The 22,473-nt window shown below is 45.6% G+C and overlaps 1 protein-coding gene across 1 annotated transcript in view; it reads left to right on the top strand.

The window, feature by feature from the left end:
- CLSTN1 (calsyntenin 1) overlaps positions 1-22,473 on the top strand; it is a gene marked incomplete in the record, with an annotated part of 1,072,885 nt that overhangs the window by 599,564 nt on the left and 450,848 nt on the right.

Below are 22,473 nucleotides of genomic sequence, written 5' to 3'. Positions count from 1 at the left end.
CTTTCAGCTTTTCCCAGTTAGGGGCCGCCATAGCGGATCACCTGTCCGCTCATGATTGGCAGTGGAGTTTTATGGTGTTGAGTTGCCAGCCCGATGCCCAACCTTCCACAGAAGGCGCACACACACACACACACACACACACACACACACACACACACACACACACACACACACATGCCTAGGGCCAATTTAGAGTGCCCAATCCACCTACAGCATGTCTTTGGGATGTGGGAGGAAACCCACGCGACCACAGGGAAGACATGCAGACTCCGCACAGAAGGCACCCCAGCCGAGGATCGAACCGGAGAACCTCTTGCTGTGAGGCGGCAGTGCTAACCGCTACACCACCGTGGCCGCCCTTGTTCAAGAATTAAGGTCAAAGGCCCAAAATCTGGGTCAGTATTAGTCTAATTTACTTAGAGAGTTAATAGAGAAATGGGCATTGCATCAACACACTTTTTCTGATTAATAAGAAGTATGCAACAGTAATTTCTGACTGGCTGAATGCAATCATCAGTGATTTACTGGAATTTTTTTTAGTGTGGGACAATGCAAAAATATGAGGCAAAATCTAGGGCATTTGAAAACTTTGTACCTCTATAGTTTGCAGTTAGTGCAAAGGATTAAGGCTGGGAGCTGTTAATGAGCTATTTCATATAGCCCAGGGTAGAGAGCATTTAATTCTGTCTACTTCCATTTCCCTACTGTGCAACTCTCAGCAAGTGACCTCATCAGAAAGTCCTCCTGGGGGTACCCTTGAAAAGGCACACTTGTGTCCAGTGGGCTTTCTCCGCAAACACATGTATAAAACAATTGTGCATATATTCTCACATGTATCATTTATATAATCAGCACCCTCCAAGAACTCTGGTAAATTTGGGATTCCACTGCATTTTGCACCACTAAGCTAGTAGTAAATTACATTCTACGTATAAGCTACTTTAGAACGTGAGTATTAATTGTTTACTACGTTTAGCAAGGTGTTGCATTGAACAAATGTGTAAAGTTTGGGAAGCTGCCTTCTAACAAATTAAAAAAAATATACCTGTATGCTTGCTTCTCCCAGATGTCACTTAACCTCAGCCTAGGCAGCTGGAGTTTGATTAGCAGCTCTGGCACTGGGAGAAGAGTGAAAGGGAGTGGCCTGGCTTCCAGGGGGTGGGGAAGGTTGCACACACTCGAGAACACTAAAGTTTCCCCAGTGGAGATGGGAGAAACCACTACTAACAGCAAACAAGAGGGTAAAAGATATCCTTTGCTCTTAGGAGAAGTTCTTTACTCCGTAGAGAACCTCTTCTCAAAAACCAATAGAGACTGAGAAAATTATGGTTAGGAATGTCGCAGCAATCCTGTTTTTGAGCAGCAATGTTCAAATAAAATACAGTGTGGATGTGGGGTATTTTAGAACAGATGTTGCTCCAGAGGCAAAGTTGGACTGCAAAACCAGTTTCAGATGTCCTCCCTCGGGGCAGGTGGCAGCTACAGAATCCCTGAGAACTGGCCTGACTGTCTTCCACTGGAGGCATTTGTTGTGGGTTGTCTCTGACTGCATCCTCCTTCATGTCATGTCATCACGCAGGGCAGATAGGTCAGAGAAGTGTCAGGAGACTACAGAAAACCAGTCATCCATCTTCCCCAACCCAAATTTGCTATCCTTCTTCAAGACATCCCACCCTGTAAAAATAAGGAAGTTGAAAAGGTGGTTGCAAGCCATTTAAAGAAGAGGAAATCTCAGAAGTTCCACCAGAATAGAGGAGTTCTGAAGTTTATTTTAGTTTTTTTTTAGTCCCCAGAAAAAACGAAGGATCTCAGGCCCATTCTGTAGCTAAGAGGCGTAAATACGCACATGAGGAAAACCAGGTTTTACGCAGGCACTGTGCAGCCCATTCTTCCATATTTGTAAGAAGGAAACTGCATGTGCTACTTCGCTCTCAAACATGCCTCTGTTCTCATAAAGATAGCTAAGGTGTCCAGGGCATCTGTGTGCTTCAGGGTAGGAGGCAACCACCGCCAGTTCGGAGCCATACTATTTGGTCACACCATAGCCCCCAGGTTGTTCACCAAATGCATGGTGGCCACATCAGCCTACCTCAGGGTGAGGGTAACTATGGTATTCCTCTGTCTGCATGATTGGCTGTTAGTAGCTACAGCAAGGGAGTTGCTCACCCATACCAGGGATCGGTTACTACTACTGCTCCGATCATGAATTTCAGAGAGGACTGCACAGTCTTAGTTGGAGCCATTGCAGTGCAGGCCTTTGTGGTGTGCTACTAAGCATGAGAACCTGCATAGTTAGTCTTCCTCTAAATAGAGATACGACTCTACATGACAGCAGTATTGCCTGCAGCAGTATTTCAGCTACCCACCCAGAGTATCTCATACAAGCTGTTTGGTAGGTATTAAAGGTCCAGTGGGATCAGAACTCAGGCCCAATGTCTGCAGAAATATGGCTATCCAAATCTTGCTGCCAGTATTGTGTTGATTTGCACTCATACTGTCTATTCATTTCCCTGTTTCTCACAGTGGCAGTCACAGTAGCCACTTCAGCCTAAGGTGTTGGATGGGGGGAGCATGGTTCAACAGTCCGATGAACTTCATCTCGACAAGAATCCTGATTGCATATCGACGTTTTAAAGTTGAAGGTGGTCCTCCTTATTTTACAAGCCTTACAGGACATCTTTCCTCGGGGTGCATTTGACAACATCTTAGCAATTTAGCACAGCAAGCAGGATAAGACCCACCCACCCACCCCCCACCCCCACTTGAGAAGCATTGAAGCATTGTGGATAAGAGAAAGGCCCATGTCATCCTGCCACTTTCTCACATCAGAGCACATTCCTTGTCTGGTCATTTTTCTATAGGAAAAGCTGAGTCGATGTCAACTGATGACCCACAAGTAGTCCCTATTTCAGATAGTGTCAAGCTTACTTTTCTGCCTCTGGGGAAGTCATGTTGTGACTTCATTGCCTCACTGACCAACAGCAATTATTTTTCCCTGATAACCTCACCCTACCACATACACAGATGGGGCCGACACCTCAGGCTGTTCTGGTCCAGAAGTATCTGCCAGGTCTCCTTTGCACCTTTCCCCATTTCTCCTGTAATTATGAAGTTATTATAGTAAGCAAAACAGCATAGCCAAGGTCATTCTTATAGCCCCCTTTTGGCAGAGAGAGATATGTTTGTTTCCCCCTCTTCTGGTCTCATCTGTCGGAGAAGCATCATCTCCACAGACCGTTTAAAATACTACTATTTCATACCCTGAAAAAATGCTTTGTGCAGGCTGTGTTCTTCGTGTTTCACTGTTGCAGTCATTACATTTGGGGTTTTCTGCTTGCAGTAGCCCTCAGTTGGCCTGATTAACAAAATCTTGGGTCCTACGTTGGTTGCTGTCTCTTCTTCCGTGACGTCAGGGGTATAAAATATGCAGCCAACGTCATTACATCAGTCTTTCTTGCCTTGCGGTGCCCGAAGCAGAAGCAGTTCGCAAGTGCCGGTCGGCCGACTCCAGAAATTTTCGTTTTCGAGTTTCAGAACTGAAGTCTTCACCTAAAAGCTAAGTATCCCATTGGGGAAACTTTTTCTTGCTCCAAGCCGATGTCAGTAAAAGTAAATAATTGCATTTCTTGTGGAAAGCAAATACCTCCTAAAGATTTTTATTTGTACTGTATTCCTTGCCTAGGCCCTGACCACGACGTACTTCACTATCGGTTTTGTGCCTTATTTAAACCACAAACTATCAGTCGTCATTATATTTGCGCTTCTAAATTTTTTGGTGCTCGGTTCAATTATCCTGATATATCTTCAGTAAGCCATTCGACTACCGACATTGTGAAAAAACGCAAAGATAAAGACAGAGACAGGCCGCCCAGTTCGCCGGTACTCAGTGAGGCGCTTTCGCAGCCCCTGATACCCGCTACTTCAGATTTGCAGACCTCTAATGAGACCCATTTGGAGTCCGGTATGCCACGAGATGCTTCAACCGTGGAACTTGCAGATATCTCTAATTTGGATGGGTCTGGAGCCACTGTGCAGGCACCGGCTTCTAAGGGTGTATTCAGGCCTACTGACTTGCATATTAAACCAAAACCATCTTCTTCTTCAAGGCCTAAAACTATGCCTAGAAAACTGACACCCAGACCGCATGGTCATAGGTTCATAGGTTCATACTAGGCTATCTGCCCTGAGGCAGTTATAAGCCTAGCCCGATTCTGTATGGCTTACGCCACCCCTTGATTTGAGTATACTGTGCCATTTTTAAGGTTTAGTTTACTGTGCCTCTGTCTAATAGTGACACGGGAGTAATCCCTGGGACAAACCTACGATCCCCCATCCACCAATCGAGATTCTTCTTGAAGAGATTCATTGAGGTGCTCTGCCTCACATGAACTGGAATTCTATTCCAGAGCGAAGGGAGCCTCTGGGTTATGAACCTGTCCCTCCAGCAAGTTCTATTTATTTCTGTGCTGAGGTTCAAGTCCCCCGGCGTGTGGCTCTAAGGGGTTTTGATTTTCTGAGGGGGGGCATGTCCCTTTATTCTGGGTTTGACATAGCCTTGTTTGTCAGGCCTAGATCGCCCCCAAGTAGGCGGGATGCAACCGAGTAGAGCTGGAGTTTTTAACCGAGCAGCATATGGCATCTGTTTGAGACCCTTGATCCTCTTGGTGAGATACTTTTGGGGTCTTTCTAATTGCTGCAGGTGTCGGGTAAGGTACATCCCAAAAGGGGCATTGTATTCTATGATGGGCCTGATGAGGGATGAATAAAGGGCACGATTACCTCTCTTGATCTAGATGTGAAACCCTTCGTGATGAGGTGGGCTATGTAGAAGGTCTTTCTAACCACTTTGGCAATGTGGTTGTCAAAGGAGAGATTGCTATCAACTTGGGTCCCCAGGTCCCTAATAACTTTCTCTGTACTTAATGGGTTTCCGCCTATGTGGTAATTTGTGGGCACATTGTTTTTGCCAAAGGGTATGACTATACATTTTTTGGCATTTAGCTTTAAACCATGGCGCTGGCACCAGTTATCTGTCTCTGTGAGACCTTTTTGAAGGATGTTTGTGTCAGCTGGAGAGTTGATTATGGCGCCCAGTTTGCAGTCGTCTGCGAACTTGGTGAGCCGTAGTCCTCCCACGTTTGCCTGTACTTCGGAAAAGTATATACCGAACAAGAGTGGTCCCAGGATAGAACCCTGTGGGATGCCACTTGTGACTGGTTTCAAGTCTGACATGGCTCCAGCAACTCACTCTGTGGGTTCTGTCTTTGAGCCAGTTTGCGACCCATCTTGTGACATAGGGGTTTATATTTAAGCTGGATAGCTTATCTATGATGCCCGAGTGGGGTATTGTGTCAAATGCCTTTGCAAGGTCCAGATAGGCTGTGTGGACTATCTTCCCTTCATCTATGGCTTTGGTGACTGTTTCGAAGAAGTCAACCAGGTTCAAAAGGCAGGATCTGCCCTTGACAAAGCCGAACTGGGTAGAATCTAGTGTCTGTAGGTCCCCAATGTCTTTGTTTATGAGCTCCATGATGATCCTCTCCATAGCCTTGCAGACTAAGCTAGTCAGGCTTATGGGGCGATAGTTTCAGGGTCCGTAGAGGCTCCACCTTTGTGGAGTGGGACCACTGTTGCTGTACGCCATTCTGAGGGCACATATCCTGTAGTGAGGCTGAGATTGTATAGCTGTTTTATTTGAGGGATTAGTTCCTCTTGGAGTTCATGTAGGACGCAACCTGGGATGCCATCTGGTCCCATGGAAGCAGTGTTTTTGCTTTGGAGAGGGCAGCCTTCACCTGAGCATCAGAGATGTTTGGGAGGCAGCCCTCTGCTGGGATAGATACTTGCTCTTTTGGTGGGGGGGGGGAGAAGTTTGCACTGAACCTGTCTGCCAGGATATTGGCGATGTCTGTGGGATCAGTGTATTTTTTGTCGTTTAGAATCAACTCAGAACAAGTCTGGGAGTTGCATCCCAGGTTTCTAACATAACTGAAAAAAGCCTTATGATTGTCTTTGGTGTCCTGTGCAATTTTTCTCTCGAAGCTGGCCTTGGAGGATTTTATGAGGGATCGTAATTTTTGCTAGTACTGATCAGAGATGCCTTCCTTATTAGGGATTTTGCTCTATCATGTAGTAGCTTCCTCCTTCTGTTGTACAGTTTATTTATGGCAGGGGTCCACCAGACTGGACGCCTGCCTTTGGATGATTTGGGTCTTGGTTTTGTTTGGGATAGCATGATCCAGGCATTCCTGGAGATGTCCGTAGAATGCGTTTATATAGGATTCTGCAGTTGGGGCCATAGTTTCCACTGGCCCTGGGGCTTTGAAGGATTCCACTCCAGTTTTGAGAAGTGAGAAGTTCGCTTTTGAGAAGTTTTCACTTTGGTTTTCTGGGCTGGGGGGTGGGGTCAGGATGTGGACATCCAGTGAAATTAATTTATGGTCTGATCTTACCAATGAGGGATATACTTCTGGTGTGGAGCATAGAGTCCCCATGTTGGTAATGATCAGGTCTAGTATGTTGTCCCCTCTTGTGGGAGTGGTGACTAGTTGTTCCATAGCATTTGAGTTTATAATTTCCAGGAACCTTTGGGCTAAGGTGCTGGGGCTTGTGTAGTGCTCCCAGTCAATGTTTGGGTAGTTGAAGTCACCCAATATAATGGTGTTTGGAGAGATCTTCATGTTCTCCAATGTTTTCAGGAAAGCCAAGTGGGATTCCTGACTTTGAGAGGGTGGTCTGTAGGATGCTATAAACTGAAAAGCAGTCTTGCCCACTGTTAGTTGCACATGGATGGTCTCCGATACTTCGTGCAATGCCACTAACCTGGAGGCGTGGATATCCTTGATAAATATGGAAACTCCTTTTGTGGTTCGGTCTGGGTTTTGGGGCCGAAAAGCATGATATGAGGTATAGCCTGGTAGTGCTGGGGTGCTCTCTGGAGCCTTGAACCAGGTTTCTGTCACTGCACAGATGTCAATGTTCTCCATACTGAGGAGAGCTTGAGTCGTGCATCTTGAGGTTAAGACTTCTGGTGTTTAGCAGCATTACCCTTAGTTTCTTGTTCCTTGTGCTGTCTATGGGGGTGGGTTTGACTTTTGAGCCTTGCCTAAAAAGGCACTATGGGGGTGGCAAGAGCCTTTGCCAATATCCGAAAGCCCAGTGGTGACTGGTGCAAGCCGTCCCTAGCGAAGCAACGTGGCTTGTCGAGCATGTCATCCCAGGCTGACAGACACTGGATCCCCTTTGAATGACACGAAAATTTTAGCCAATTGTTAAAATCGATCATTTTGTCTTTGTACTGTGGCATCATTCTAGGTGAGGGTAAGATGCTGCTCAAGGTCAGGGTCATACCAGCCTGGGCTACATGATCAGAGAGCTCCTCTATGTCTCTTCATGTAGTCCAGGGAGGTACATCTCGGGTTATTCACACCAGCATGTACAATGACTGAGTCATATTTGTATTTGCTTTGGAGTGACCTGAGTGCTTGCGTTATGTGGCGGATCCTAGCACCCGACAGGCAGCTCACCGTGACCTTCTCTTTATTCAGCCTGGTGAGCGGGACATCAGTGTGTCTGACAATAGAGTCACCTATTACAAGAGTATCAGGTGTGTCATTCAGCCTTAAGGGCTGTGGCTGCTTGGCACACTGACTTTGTGGGCTATGTGTTGTGCGTGTTTTGTTTTGAGGTAGCGTTTGCTTGGATGTCTGCTTTGGAGGTCTCTGTTGCTTAGGTAGATTTTTATTTAGAGCCTCCAGTATGTTTTGTGTATTTATGTGTTTGGTTCGCTGATGTGGTGGGACTATGTGATACTGGAATTGTGTTGTGTGAGGTTACCTTCTCCTCCTGACTGGTTACACCAGTTTTGAGATGAGAGAGCTCAGCCTCCAGTTTGGCTAAATAGTTGCATCTCTCACATATATTTGAACCTGTTTGGAGGAGGAGAGGGTTGTCCGTGTACATGAGACAGTTGTAACATTGCCTCCAAATTCCCAGATTCACCAGCTGGACTGGAGAGGAAACCATTGACTGACCTTTGGACATCTAGAGTAATATAGGGAAACTGAATTTAAGACGGACCAATAGGGGACAGGGTAATCGTAGAGAGTATAAGAGTAAGTAGTGCTTATGGTTTAATAGTGCTAACTTGTAGGATTACTTAATTGGACCAGTGAAGGGCCTTAGAATGAGAATATGGTGTTTAAATTGAGAGATAGAGCAGTTCTAAGGGAATAAGTGAAGAGCAGACTTTGTGGAGCCAGGAATAGTTTAAACCCAATTAGGCATCGCTGCCCGCTGTTGCGCTATGCACAAAAACTCGCAAAACCGCGCAAAAGAGGGTTTTAAGAGAGGAAGATGAAGGAGTTTTGGAATTGACCCAAAATGGCCAATAAAACTACAGTTTCAAGTCAGTAACCACTCCCACAGGGGCAGGCAGGCTGCTCAATGTTTTTCACTGCCACTGATCAACAGAGAGACTTCCCTCTATGCCCAAAAAACAAATGATAAGAATGACTGAAGACCTTATTACTTTAATCAGGGGAAGCCAACCTTCCCCCTCTAAGAGACCTAGAACTGAGTTTGCTTATGATACTTCTGACGAGGATTCTGAAATTTCTGATGCTGAGGACTCTCTTCCCTCTGCTTCCCCCCCAGAGGATTTCTCTTTTGGTGAAACCTTGCATACTCTCAGGGAGCTTTTTCGTTGGGAAAGTCAGGATTTCTCTGATTCTAAAAAGAGGCTTAGGGATTTCTTACTCCTGCCCCAGCACAAGCCTTTAGCTATACCTCCTGTACTGGACCTTGTTGATGATGCCTTTTTGGAATCTAGCTTGGCCCCTGACTCTTTACCTCCTGCTTACAGAAAACATAATATATATTACAAGGTTCCTGACTCTCACAAGTTCCTTTTCAAAAATCCTACTGCGGATCCTGAAACCATTTCACAGGAACCCAAGGGCATTAAAGCTACTACTGCCAACAGTCCTACCCCCTCTGATAGAAACTCCAGGGCGCTGGATAGATGGGGTAAGAAGGTATACACTTCTGCAACTTTGGCCATCAGGGCCTTGAATTGCCAATTTCATATGTTAAAGTATCAGCTGCATATTATTGGATTGCTTAAACAGAAAATGATGTTGATTCCTGATTGTGCTGAAAATAAGGATTTACAGAATTTTATGCATTCTGCTGAACAAGTTGGTAAACATACATTGCAATGTGGTTTTGATTCACTAGAGGCATCTTGCAGGGCTGCGGTAACTGGGTCTGTACTTAGAAGGCATGCTTGGCTTAAGGAGCAATCCTTGCCAGATCATGTTAAAGCGAAATTACTGGATGCTCCCTTAAATCAGGACCGCCTGTTTGGCAACAAGGCAGAAGAAGTTTTTAAAAAGATGTTGGAAAAAGCTAAATGTATGCAAACTGTTAGACATTTTACAAGTACAACCTCCAAGATTTAGTAGGCATTGGCCTTCTAAGAATTGGTCCTTTCCTGCCTCTTCCAGACCTTCTCAGTCCAAACCCAGATCCAGCAAAGCACCCAGGCTTCAGTCCCAGGGGACGCACAGGACTATGCAGTGGGGGGCCTCCAATTCCAAATTTGGGAGTAATAAAACTCCCCCCTATGGTAAACTGTCTCACTGACTTCTTTTTAAAACTTCCATGCATTTCTCAACTGACTGCCCCTTTGGGAGGAAAGATTGCACTTCATGCAAACAACTGGGGACTCATTACCCAGGACAAATGGGTTTTAAATATAGTGTCCCAAGGGTACAGATTTCAATTCCACACGTTCCCAACTCCAAGCGGTTGGCCGGATCTACCTCCAAAGCAGTGGACAGAGGCCCAAAAGCAAGTACTCTCTCTCTTAAGCATAGAAGAGAAAAAGGGACAAGGTTTCTACTCGAGATTTTTCCTGGTACATAGATAAGACAATTCATGGCTTCCTATCCTGGACCTGCCTACTCTAAACACCTTTTTGGTGATTCCAAAATTCAAGATGCTTACTCTTCACCAATTGCATCCTATGCTAAGCAAAGATGCCCGGTTGGCAACACTAAATTTAAAGGAAGCATACCTGCACATCCCAATCCAGGGAATCTTGCAGAAGATACCTACACTTCAAAGCAGGCTACACGCACTATCAGTGCTCTGCAAGGCCCTTTGGCTTATCTACTGCACCCAGGGTATTCACAAAGTGCCTAGCTCCAGTCATTACATTTCACAGAGAAAGAAATATTCAAATATACCAATACCTGAACGATTGTCTAATTCAGGCAGAAAACCAGGACATACTTTTGAATCATCTGGCTTTTGTACAGAGGGTGCTAACTTGTCTGGGGTGCACCATAAACGAAAAGAAATCACACCTGGTACCCTGTCAACAAATTATATTCCTGGGAGCAAGCTTGATTACAACTTCCCAGTTGGCTTTCCTCACGTCAGAGAAATAAATTCACTTGACAACCTACTTCAAACAAGTGGCCACAAAAACCCTGCTATCTGCAAGGCAAGTACTACAAGCCTTGGGGTTCATGGCCTCCTACATTCTTCTAATTCCATATGAAAGACTGCATATGAGGAAACTACAATGGTACCTAAAAAGCCTATGGTGTCAACATTCTCAGGATCAAGAAGCAATGATTCCTATCATTCCTTGTCTACGCCTAGAGTTCCTTTGGTGGGCAGAGGCCTGCCACCAAAACAAGGGACTACCATTCACACTACCCCCTGCCACCCAAACCCTAACAGATGCATCAGACTATGCATGGGGGGAGGGGCGCACCTGGCAGGGAAGTGCATTCAGGGCAAATGGAACCCAAGTCAAATGCACCTTCACATCAATCAAAAAGAAATTTTAGCTGTACAGAATGCTCTGACAGCCTTCAAGGACTACATTCTTCCAGGACAATTAATGGTAAAGACGGACAACACCATTGTTATGTGGTACATAAACATGCAGGGGTACACATTCTTACCCCCTCTGCAGATTAGCCATGTCATTGTGGAACACAGCCTTGAGCTACCAGGTACATCTACAAGCTCAATTCCTGCCAGGAAAACTAAATACACTGGCAGACGGACTAAGCAGAAACCTCATGGACCCACACGAGTGGAAACTGGAACCAAGGATTTTCAACATGTTGACAGGCAGATGGGGGAGCCCAGATATAGACCTGTTTGTCTCCCCCCAGAACTGTCAATTGGAAATTTTTTGCGCAAGGACTCCCCACAGACGAGCTTGGAAAGTGGACGCTCTGTCCTTCAGCTGGAAAAAACTATCAGTTTATGCCTTTCCTCCTCTGCCTTTGCTCTCCAAAGTACTACTAAAAATCAAACAAGACAAACCAAGGATGATTTTGATTGCACCAGCCTGGCCACGCCAACACTGGTACCCCCTCCTGCGCAGTGTGTCACTGTTGGCCCCATGGCACCTGCCCCAGACACGTACCATGCTGTCTCAGCAGGAGAACCAGATTCTGTGCCCTCAGCTTCAAACACTGAATCTAGCAGCCTGGCTAATTACCTAAGCTCTCCTTTACCATCCCTTAGTAAACCAGTGATGGATGTCATTTCAGAGGCAAGGAGGCCTACTACTAGAAAATCTTATGCTGAAAAATGGAAAAGATTCTGTGCCTGGAACCAATCTCAAGGGATGAGCACAGCAGTGCTCAATTTACCTCAAATTTTACAATACTTAACTAAGATGCTTCACAAGGGCCTGTCTTTTTCCTCAATAAAAATTCACGCCTCAGCCATTTCAGCTCATTATAAAACAGAACCTCCCCTCTTCTCTCTTCCACTGCTCAAGCAGTTCCTCAGAGGGACCAAAAATTTAAGACCACTCAGGAGAGCTCCAACACCAGCCTGGGACCTTAACTTTGTATTGGAGAAACTCACCCTTCCTCCTTTCGAGCCAGCTGCTACTGCAGATTTAAAATTCCTTTCTTGGAAAACAGTTTCCCTTTTAGCCATCACTGCAGCAAAAAGGGTATCTGAATTACAGGCCCTTATGGCAGTGGAGCCTTTCATCATCTTTCATACGGACAGGGTGTCCCTCAGGATCAATCCCTCTTTCATGCCATAGGTGGTATCCAGTGTGGCTTTTAATCAGTCCATTCATTTGCCTACCTTCTTTCCTAATCCACAGAGCAAAGGGGAATGGATACTGCACTCCTTAGATGTGCACAGACAACTTAGATTCTACCTGGACAGGTCTAAACCTCAAAGGAAATCTGAACAACTGCAGGTGGCATTTGCTGCAGGGACAGAGGGGAAGGCTATTTCAAAGCGAACCATCTCCAAATGGATAGGCCATTGCATTCAATTCTGCTATAAGCACCATTGAAAACGTATGCCACAGGGGATCAGACCCCACTCAACCAGGGCTGCATCTACCTCTACAGAGGTGTACCTACCAGGGAAATCCTAGAAGCTGCTACCTGGAGTTCTGTACGTACTTTCACCAAGCATTACCATTTGCCAATTTTCTCTAAATCCAAAGCTGGCCTTGCCACTGCAGTTTTGCAGGGCCTTATAGCTGGTCATAATGCTATCTCAATTCCTCCTCCCATCCTTAGCTTTGGGAATCTATCCAAATGTAATGACTGCAACAGTGAAACACGAAGAACATAGTACAGTTGTGTACACTTACCATAAATGTAGATGTTTGAGTGTATTCACTGTTGCAATTCTGGTTACCCTCCCTCCAGCCCCCTGACTTCTTTTGGCTATACATTTTTCTCTCCTTTTCAATGCTTAAAAGCTTTTTGGTGTATTTGCTTTTTTGTTTGAGGTATAACCTTGTATATTTATAGATTTAATTGCTTCCCATTAGGGGGGCTTCTGACATCTGGGGCAAGAAAAACTGATGTAATGACGTTGGCTGCATGTTTTATACCCCTGACGTCGTGGAAGAAGAGACAGCAACCAACGTAGGACCCAAGACTTTGTTAATCTGGCCAACTGAGGGCTACTGCAAGCAGATAACCCCAAATGTAATGACTGCAACAGTGAATACACTTGAACATCTACATTTCTGGTAAGTGTACTCAACTGTACTGTTTCACTCCATCAAATTGCTGCATTGTTTCCTTATTTCCCGTAATGTTCAGGGACCCATTGCACCCAGTTCAGGTGGTCCAAATTCTCATCAAAGCAGGTACTTGAAAAATCTGTCAGTATGTTTAGACAAAGCCCGTATTCCTGTGGTGTTTCATTTTTTGGCCATTATCTTTGGCAAAGGATCTAGTTAGTCTAATATCAAAGTCCACTTTGCTCCCTTCATGAATTTTAATCAGGGCATGAATTCTTCATCCTGAGAATTCCCTTCACCTTGATAACTAAATTTTATACTGGAAAAATTGAGTTTTATGCTTTTTGAATACACATTTAAAGCAGACTTCAAATTGTAATTGAAAACTCTGTTGGTAGAATTCACTTTAACCAGGAGATTTTCCAAACTGCAGGTTCTTATTTGTAGGCCACTTGGATGTACTTTCATAACAAAAGGTTTCTTTGTGCACAAATCCAGATTTCATGTCAAAGCTAGTACTAGAAGTTGACTTCAGCCACACCATTTAATCTCGGTTTTCCTTTTCCCAGTATACTAACAAAGGTAAATGCGTATTGCATTTCTTACATGTTCATCAACAGTTGATGAACATGTAAGAAATGCAATACGCATTTACCTTTGTTAGTATACTGGGAAAAGGAAAACCGATGTTCATCAACAGTTCTACTGCGGTGGTGGTGCTGCGGTAGCGTTGTCGCCTCACAGTAAAACGTTGTCCTGTTCGATTCTCAGTTAGAGCGTCTTCTGTGTGGAGACATGCGTGAATGGGCGTAGCTACGTTAAAGGTTGTGCGTCAGAGCTGGCAACTTGGCACGCAAGAATCTACTGCCAATCATTAGCGGACCGGAGTTCCGCTGTGGCGACCCCTAACTGGGAAAAGCCAAAAGACGGCACATGCTCATCAACAGTTGCAATTTTGCCTAAACAGTGCAAAAGGTATTAGAAGGAATTTTACCAATTTCATTTACTTTGCTCAGAACAGAATGGAACAAATTATTTCCAAGGTCAGTCTGTCCAGTGGCTCTCTGAATGCATTTTCTTTTTCTTTATTAAAAAAAAAAAAAAAAACAGAGCATTACCTAGCACACCCATGGCTTCAGCTACAGTGATAGCGGCATCTTGTCTTTCTTTACAAATGATATCTCTGCAGCTGTAATATGGTGTTCACCGCAAAACTGTATTAAAATGAATGCAGTGTCAATGTCTGCATTCAGGCAGACTATAATGATGTTCATTCTTTTTTGATGCTACCCAAGGAGTTTTGCTGTGGACTCTGTCCTGTGGTTGAAGAGGATGTATTAGCTCATGTAACATAATAAACTTAATAAATGTACTATAACATTAAGTCTTTCATGATCTCTCTCTGCACCTACTTCAGCAAGCCCATCCTCTGTCCCTTCTCCTTTAAAATCGTTCTGTGAGTAGACCAGTGGGGGAAGGATCATTGTTGTTTTTGATTGCATAGGTAGTTACTAGACATGCAGTTCAGCAGACCACTGAGGTGCCTAACCCAAATTCACAGTTCCCCAAGCACTGTCTGGTTAATTGACTTGCTCTTACTGGATCCATGTGTGGGCCACACGGTAGGTAAATGAGGGTGGAGGAAATCAAATCCTGAATGACAGAAACTATAGTCGACAGCCTTAGTCTAACTACCAGACAGGAATGTTGTGTGAGTGACCACCTTTACCGTATGTGCCAACTGCCAGACTGGAGTGTTGTGTGAGTGACCGCCTTTACCGTATGTGTCAACTGCCAGACTGGAGTGTTGTGTGAGTGACCGCCTTTACCGTATGTGCCAACTGCCAGACTGGAGTGTTGTGTGAGTGACCGCCTTTACCGTATGTGCCAACTGCCAGACTGGAGTGTTGCGTGAGTGACCACCTTTACCGTATGTGCCAACTGCCAGACTGGAGTATTGTGTGAGTGACCGCCTTTACCGTATGTGCCAACTGCCAGACTGGAGTGTTGTGTGAGTGACCGCCTTTACCGTATGTGCCAACTACCAGACAGGAATGTTGTGTGAGTGACCGCCTTTACCGTATGTGCCAACTGCCAGACTGGAGTGTTGTGTGAGTGACCGCCTTTACCGTATGTGCCAACTGCCAGACTGGAGTGTTGTGTGAATGCTTTTGTTTGTATGTGCAGTTTCAGTCTACTGAGGAGGTGGAAGTGAGGAGCTTTATAGGAACAACGGGATGAGGTTTAGAGCTTGGGAGAACCAAAGGTGGTGAGTAGCCATTACCTTTGCCTGACAGTCCTTTGGCTTAAGTGGGCAGATGTGGATCACAGGATCTGATGTTATGGTAAGTAGTTATTTCATTTTTAAAAGCTCCATTTCATTTGGTTGTGATTGGAATGGATTTAATCAGATGGTCATTGCTGATTTCTACCATAGCCATTGATCATATGTAGTTCAGTAGTACTTGTGTTTGAAAAAAGTTAGCTGTGTTTCTTTTTGTATACTTCATTTAACAATTTTAACAAAATACCATATGCTGTCTTCACCTGTAGGCCTCTTTCTTTCAAGTGAATGTAGGTAGGATTTTTGCTAATAGCTTCACCCTGTCCTAGTTGAAGGACTTAAGAAACAGGTAATAGAATACTAGTATATGACTCCGGAATACATCCATACCAGTATATGACTCCAGGATACATCCATACCAAAGTTACACCTACATTTCTTTCTAGTGTGAGGCCTTCAAGTGATGATAATGTATTCTTAAACAGATGCCACGTGATGGGACATAAGCTGCTGTATCTGGCAGCTGCTCCTAGTGTCTCATTTCATCACTGTGTTGTCAGTATAAAGCCTACAGTGATTTTGGTTGTATGCAGACACTGCTGATCTACAGATGTTCTTCGTGTTTCACTGTTGCAGTCATCACATTTGGGTTATCCCTGCCAGGGTAGCCCTCGGCTGGCCTAAATACCAGAGACTTAGTATTTCTGCGTTGGTTGCTGTCGCTTGAGGACTTACGTCAGGTCGTTAGTGGTATAAAGGAAGGTAGCCAATGCCATTACACCCCTCTTTCTTGCTATGAAGCCCAAAGCAGAAGCAGTTTGCATGAGTGCTGGTCGGCTGCTACCTGAGTTTCATTTCCGAATTGAAGTTGAAGTCTTCGAAACCTAAGTACCCCAATGGGGATCCTTTTTTCTTGCAGTAACTGTTGTCAGAAAAAGTTAATAATTATCTCGCCTGTGGAAAGCAAATACCACACTGGGACTTCCACTCTTACTGCGTCACTTTTCTAGGCCCAGACCACAACATTCCTCGTCGCTTTTGTGCTTTAAAGCCAGAACTATTTGCTGTCGGGCTCTTATTGTAGCCACATATTTCCATTTTCAGTCCTCAAATTCCGATATGGCCTTGGTAAGCCATCCGACAGCATATCTTCTGAAAAAACGTAAAGATAAAGACAGAGACAGACCGCACAGGACCAAACCTTCCGATGACACTTCCATTAAGCTGGTTGTCAGTCCTCCGGAACTCAGGTGCTTTCGCTGCCCCTGATGCCCGCTTCAGTTAATTCGCAGGCTGCTACAGAGACCCTTTTGGAGTCCGGTATGTCGCAGAACTGTTCTTCATCTAAGGATCCTGCTGTCGTCTCTACCTTGGATGGGTCTGGAGCCACCGTGCAGGCACTGGCTTCTGAGGAAGTCCTTCACAACACCGAATCCCGACGTAAACCAATGCCTTCTTTCACTGCTACCATTCTTTAGAAAACAACTGAGTTCTGTAGGCCCAGGGGTGGAACCACTTCCAAGAAACCGACTACCCATTCTCGGGCGCCTGCTCCCTTGCTTCAGTCTCAGATCCTTAAAATGGCAGAAGACCTTATCATGCTGATTAGGGGAAGCCAAGCCACTCCCTCAAAAAGGAAGAGAGATCTGTCTCCAGTAGTTTTGTCTGAACAAGAGTCAGATGAATCCGATTCATCTGAATATGAAGACATGCAGTCCCTCTCCACATATGAGCATTCTGATGCAGCAGAATCCATTCCTTCAGCCTCTTCCCCAGAGGAATTTTCCTTTCTGGAAACACTGCATACCTTAAGGGAGCATTTCCAATGGGAGAGTCAAGACTACCCACAGTCTAAAAAGAGACTCAGAGAGTTCCTGGACCTTCCACAACACAGGCCCTTAGCCATCCCCTCAGTCCTATATGTGTTGGATGATGGCTTCCTTGAATCCAGCCTGACTCCAGACACCCTCCCTCCTGCTCCCAGAAAACCAGACAGGTACTACAGAGTCCCTGATTCACACAAATATCTTTTTTAAAAATCCAACAGAAGACCCTGAGGTCATTACTCAAGGGCCAAAAGGGATTAAAGCAACCTCAGCTAAGAATCCCACCCCCCTCAGACAGGGATTAACGAGCAGTGGACAGGTGGGGTAAAAAAGTATACACCTCAGCTGCTCTTGCTATCAGGGCACTAAATTGTCAGTTCCATATGCTTAAATATCAGCAACATACCTTGAAATTCCTTAAACAAAAAATGTCATCCTTTCCTGCATGGGCAGAATCTAAAGATTTACAGGAAGTAATGCATTCTGCTGGTCAAGTAACTAAACACACTTTGCACTGTGGTTTTGACATCCTAGAAGCTTCTTGCAGGGCAGCAGTCACTGGAGCTGTCATTAGAAGACATGCATGGCTTAAGAAACAACCCCTGCCAGACCATGTCATATCAAAATTGTTGGATGCACCCTTGCACAAAGATAACTTATTTGGTACTAAAGCAGAAGAGGTCTTAAAAAAGATGGAAGAAAATCTATGCAGACTGTTATAGATTTCTTACAGGTCCAGCCTTCTAGGTTTAGCAGGCATTTTCCCTCCAAGCACTGGTCCTTTCCTGCTCCGAGTAAACAAGACCAGCCTTGGCCCTGTGGGAACAGACCCCCCCCCTCAAACAGCAGTCCCACGAGTTGCAGAGATCTAAGCAGTGGACTACCTCCACTTCAAAACCAGGGAGTTCTAAGCCACCACTTATGGTAAGAGCTCACAATGACTCACCCTCTCCCAACCTCGCCATTGTCCACCTTCACATACCACTAGGAGGAAAACTGTCCTTTCACTCAAGCACCTGGGCCACCATTACCAAGGACCAATGGGTTCTAAACACTTTGTCTCAGGGGTACAAATTCTCCTTCCACACTCTACCAACCCCAAAAGGGTTTCCAGATCTACCACCAAATCAGTGGGCAGAGGCTGAAAAGCAAATCCATTCCCTGCTCTCCTTGGGGGCAATAGAGCACGTTCCTGCAGAGCAGATAGGCCAAGGCTTCTATTCCAGACTTTTTCTGATGCCCAAAAAAGAGGACACCTCACGCCCCATCCTTGATCTATCCATTCTAAATTCAAAATGCTCACCGTCCAGCAGCTGCTACCCATGCTCTCCAAGGATGCTTGGCTAGCCACCCTGGACCTAAAAGAGGCCTACCTCCACATTCCTATCAGGGAGTCCTGCAGAAAATATCTCCACTTCAGGACAGGATCTCAACACTTTCTGTTCTCTGCGCTTCCCTTTGGCTTATTTACTGCTCCCATAGTTCTACAAAATGCCTGGCTCCGGCCATTGCGTTTTGCAGACAAAGAAATATTCAAATTTACCCCTACTTAGATGACTGCCTTATTCAGGCAGACAGCCAGGAGAAGCTGCTCAAAGACCTGGCCTTCGTAAAGGACCTACTAACCTCCCTAGGGTACACAGTCAATGAAAAGAAATCCAAACAGGTACCCACCAAAAGGATAATCTTCCTGGGAGCAAGTCTGGACACAGCATCCCAGATGGCATGCCTAACACCAGAGAAACAAATTTTCCTATCAGCTTACATTTGTCAACTGGCCACCAGGCCCCAGCTTTCTGCAAGGAAAATCCGGCAAGCCCTGGGGTTTGTGGCATCTTGCATACTCCTCATTCCATATGCCAGACTGCATATGAGGAAACTTCAATGGTACTTAAAGAACCTTTGGTGTCAACACTCTCAAGATCTGGAAACTCTTCTACCTATTATTCCTTGCCTGAGAAAGGAATTTCTTTGGTGGGCAACAGCCTGCTCCCACAACAAGGGACTGCCCTTCTCCCCACACCCCGTTCCCCAGACCCTCACCACAGATGCATCAGACTATGCTTGGGGTGCACACCTGGATGGCAGGTGCATACAGGGCCAATGGAACCCCTAGCAACTCCCCCTGCACATCAGTCAAAAAGAGATGATGGTTGTGCAGCAGGCCTTGATAGCTTTCAAACCCCTTCTCTCTCCAGGGGTTCTCTGATCAAAACAGACAACACCACTGGGATGTGGTACATCAACAAGCAGTGATGGACTCACTCCTACCCGCTGTGCATGCTGGCCATGACCTTTTGGTTTACAGCATCTTCCATGCAACTACACCTGTTAGCACAATACCTGCCAGGCTCTTTCTACTCCCTGGCAGACCAATTAAGCAGAAAGCTTTTGGACCCCAATGAGTGGCAGCTTAACAGAAACATCTTCTTCTTAATAACTCAGAAATGGGGAGCCCCAGAGGTCAACCTGTTTTCCTCCCACACCAACCATCAGCTCAGCAAATTCTGCACCAGGGACCATCACTGCATGACATGGAAAGTGGATGCCCTGTCTTTCCCCTGGGTAAACCTCTCAGTCTATGCCTTTCCTCCCCTACCTCTCATTCCCAGGGTACTACTCAAAATAAGCGAAGAAAAACCAAGGACCATTCTTATAGCTCCAGACTGGCCCAGATGGCACTGGCACCTCTTGCTGTGCAGCCTGTCCCCCTGTCTCCATGGAATCTTACTCAGATTCCAAACCTCCTAACCCAGAGGGAAGGGGAATTCATGTACCCCCAATTGCAGACACTCAATTTGGCAGCTTGGCTTATACCCTAACCGCTATCCTCAATAAACAGGTTCTGGATGTTATCCGAGATGCCAGATGCCCTAACTTAGGCAGGTAAATGGAACAGGTTCTGCATCTTTATCCAGGCTAAGGGGGCCAATATGGCACAGCCCTCCATCCCTCTCATCCTGCATTACTTAGCTGACCTACTACACAGTGGTCTCTCTTCTCCTCTATAAAAATTCTTGCCTCTGCTATTTCTGCTCATTTTCCCACTGAGCAGCTTCTTTTTTTACACCCACTGATTAAACAATTCCTCAGAGGGGCTGGCAACTTGAGGCCCCCCAGAAGGCACCAACACCAGTTTGGGACCTTAACTTTGTCTTGGAAAAGCTCACCTGCTTCCTTTCGAACCAGCTTCTTCTGAAGAGCTAAGTTTTCTCCTGGAAGACTGCCTTCCTCCTGGCCATCACCTCAGCCAGAAGAGTTTCTGAGCTGCAAGCACTCATGGCTGTGGAACCCTTCATCATCTTCCATGCAGACAGGGGATCCCTCAGAACTAATCCATTCTTCATGCCCAAGGTGGTGTCCAGTGTGGCTGTCAACCAGTCTATCTATTTGCCCACCTTCTTTCCTAACCCTCAAAACAAGGGGGAAAGGATTTTGCACTCTCTAGATGTGCACACAGATAGCTCAGATACTATCTGCACAGGACTAAACTCTTCAGAAAGTCAGATCACTTGCTGGTTAGCTTTGCTTCAGGGGCAGAGGGCAAAGCCATCTCCAAGCAAACCATTTTCAAATGGATAGCACACTGCATCCAATTCTGTTACTAACAGCATGGCAAGCCTCCATCAGGACACACTCCACCAGAGCAGCTTCCACCTCTGCACTTTCCTCAGAGGAGTCCGAACCAGGGACATCCTGGAGGCTGCCACCTGGACATCTGTTCACACTTTTACCAAGCATTACCACCTGCCTTTCTTCTCCAAATCCAGGGCAGGGTTTGCCTCTGCAGTCTTGCAGGGCATGCTAGCTAGCCCCTAGCTTTCTTGACTGCCTCCACCCATTTCCTCAGCTTTGGGAATCTACCCAAATGTGATGACTGCAGCAGTGAAACACGAAGAACATAGTACAGTTGTGTACACAACCATAAATGTAGATGTTCGAGTGTCTTCACTGTTGCAGTCCTGGTTTCTCTCCCTCCATCCCCCTTTCTTTTTGTTACCTTCCTTCCTTGCTGTTCTCCTTTCTTTACAAGGGACATATTGGTATTTATTTTCCACTGGTGGGGTTCAACCACCAGAGCCTGGCCTCCTACTTTCGGGGCTCCTGACAGCTTAGGACAAGAAAAACTGATGTAATGGCGTTGACGGTCTTCCTTTATACCACTGACGACCTGACGTCAGTCCTCAAATGACAGCAACCGATGCAGAAATACTAAGTCTCTGGTATTCAGGCTGGCCGAGGGCTACCCTGGCAGGGATAACCCAAATGTGATGACTGCAACAGTGAAGACACTCGAACATATACATTTATGGTAAGTGTACACAACTGTACTTTCTGTTTGAGATGCCACAAATGTACTTTATTCCATAACGCTTCTGGATTGCACGGAGATCAGCTGTGTACCAGGCATGCCCATCATCCCCATTATAACGGTAATAGCCCTTTACCCCTTCACAAGAAGATTGATTTTCTTCTGTAAACCCTCCCCCTGTGTGTCAACCATTGAGCCACCCCCATCAGACACGAGACCATTTTTCTCTAGAGGCGAGGAGTGTTCTCCCTTAGATCTCCTATGGTGAGAGCCTTCCAGAGGGGCATTATGCAGGCAGACATCAGGGAGTTTGGTGCTTTTGCTTGCATCTTGAAAATGAGAGCATGTTTTGTATGAAAGTCTAGCCCTCCTCGTTTCATAAGGTCATAGGTTTATAAGTGTTTACTAGGCTAATGACCACAAGGGCCTTTTTAAGCCTAGCCATGCTTCCCAAATCTCTGACAAGTTCTGGTACTCTTGATAAGTGTAAGCAGGAGCTTGGGAGATTGTGGATGCTGACATGGGTTCCTCCCTCACTGTAGAGGCCACTTATGTCCATTTATCTGTCTGCACCTGCTCCTTTGCATGGCCAACATGGGCTACTTTCACTGGCTTGGGTGGCCAAACCCATGTCTCCCCTGTACTGGCTCTCAACATTTTGACACAGTCTTTGCCCTCTGGGAATGATCAGGATGGGAGTAGCAACATGAGAGGGCCACAGCCCACTCCCTATCCTATTCTCCTAATTGCAGTGTCAAATGCCTGTACTACTAATCAAACTTTGCTTGCCGGAGGTAGACAGGGCTTTATTCCTCTACCCCATGGGCAGATCTTTTTGTATGATTGATCTTTGATGCTATGCCTACTTTGCTGATGGAACCCAGTGTGACATTTGAAGTTGTAGGTGTTCCAACAGTCAGATATGTCTCATGTTTAAGCTGTTGCTGGCATTATGGTGGCATATTCTATATACTTTTTTATTTGTTCTAAGTAATGCAGTGCTATACATCTTTTT

Source organism: Protopterus annectens, chromosome 2.part1 (genome assembly GCF_019279795.1).
Source record: "Protopterus annectens isolate FY-2018-M chromosome 2.part1, PAN1.0, whole genome shotgun sequence".
NCBI lineage: Eukaryota > Metazoa > Chordata > Ceratodontiformes > Protopteridae > Protopterus > Protopterus annectens.
The sequence above is the reverse complement of the archived record's forward strand: the minus strand, read 5'-3'. Positions and strand labels throughout refer to the sequence as shown.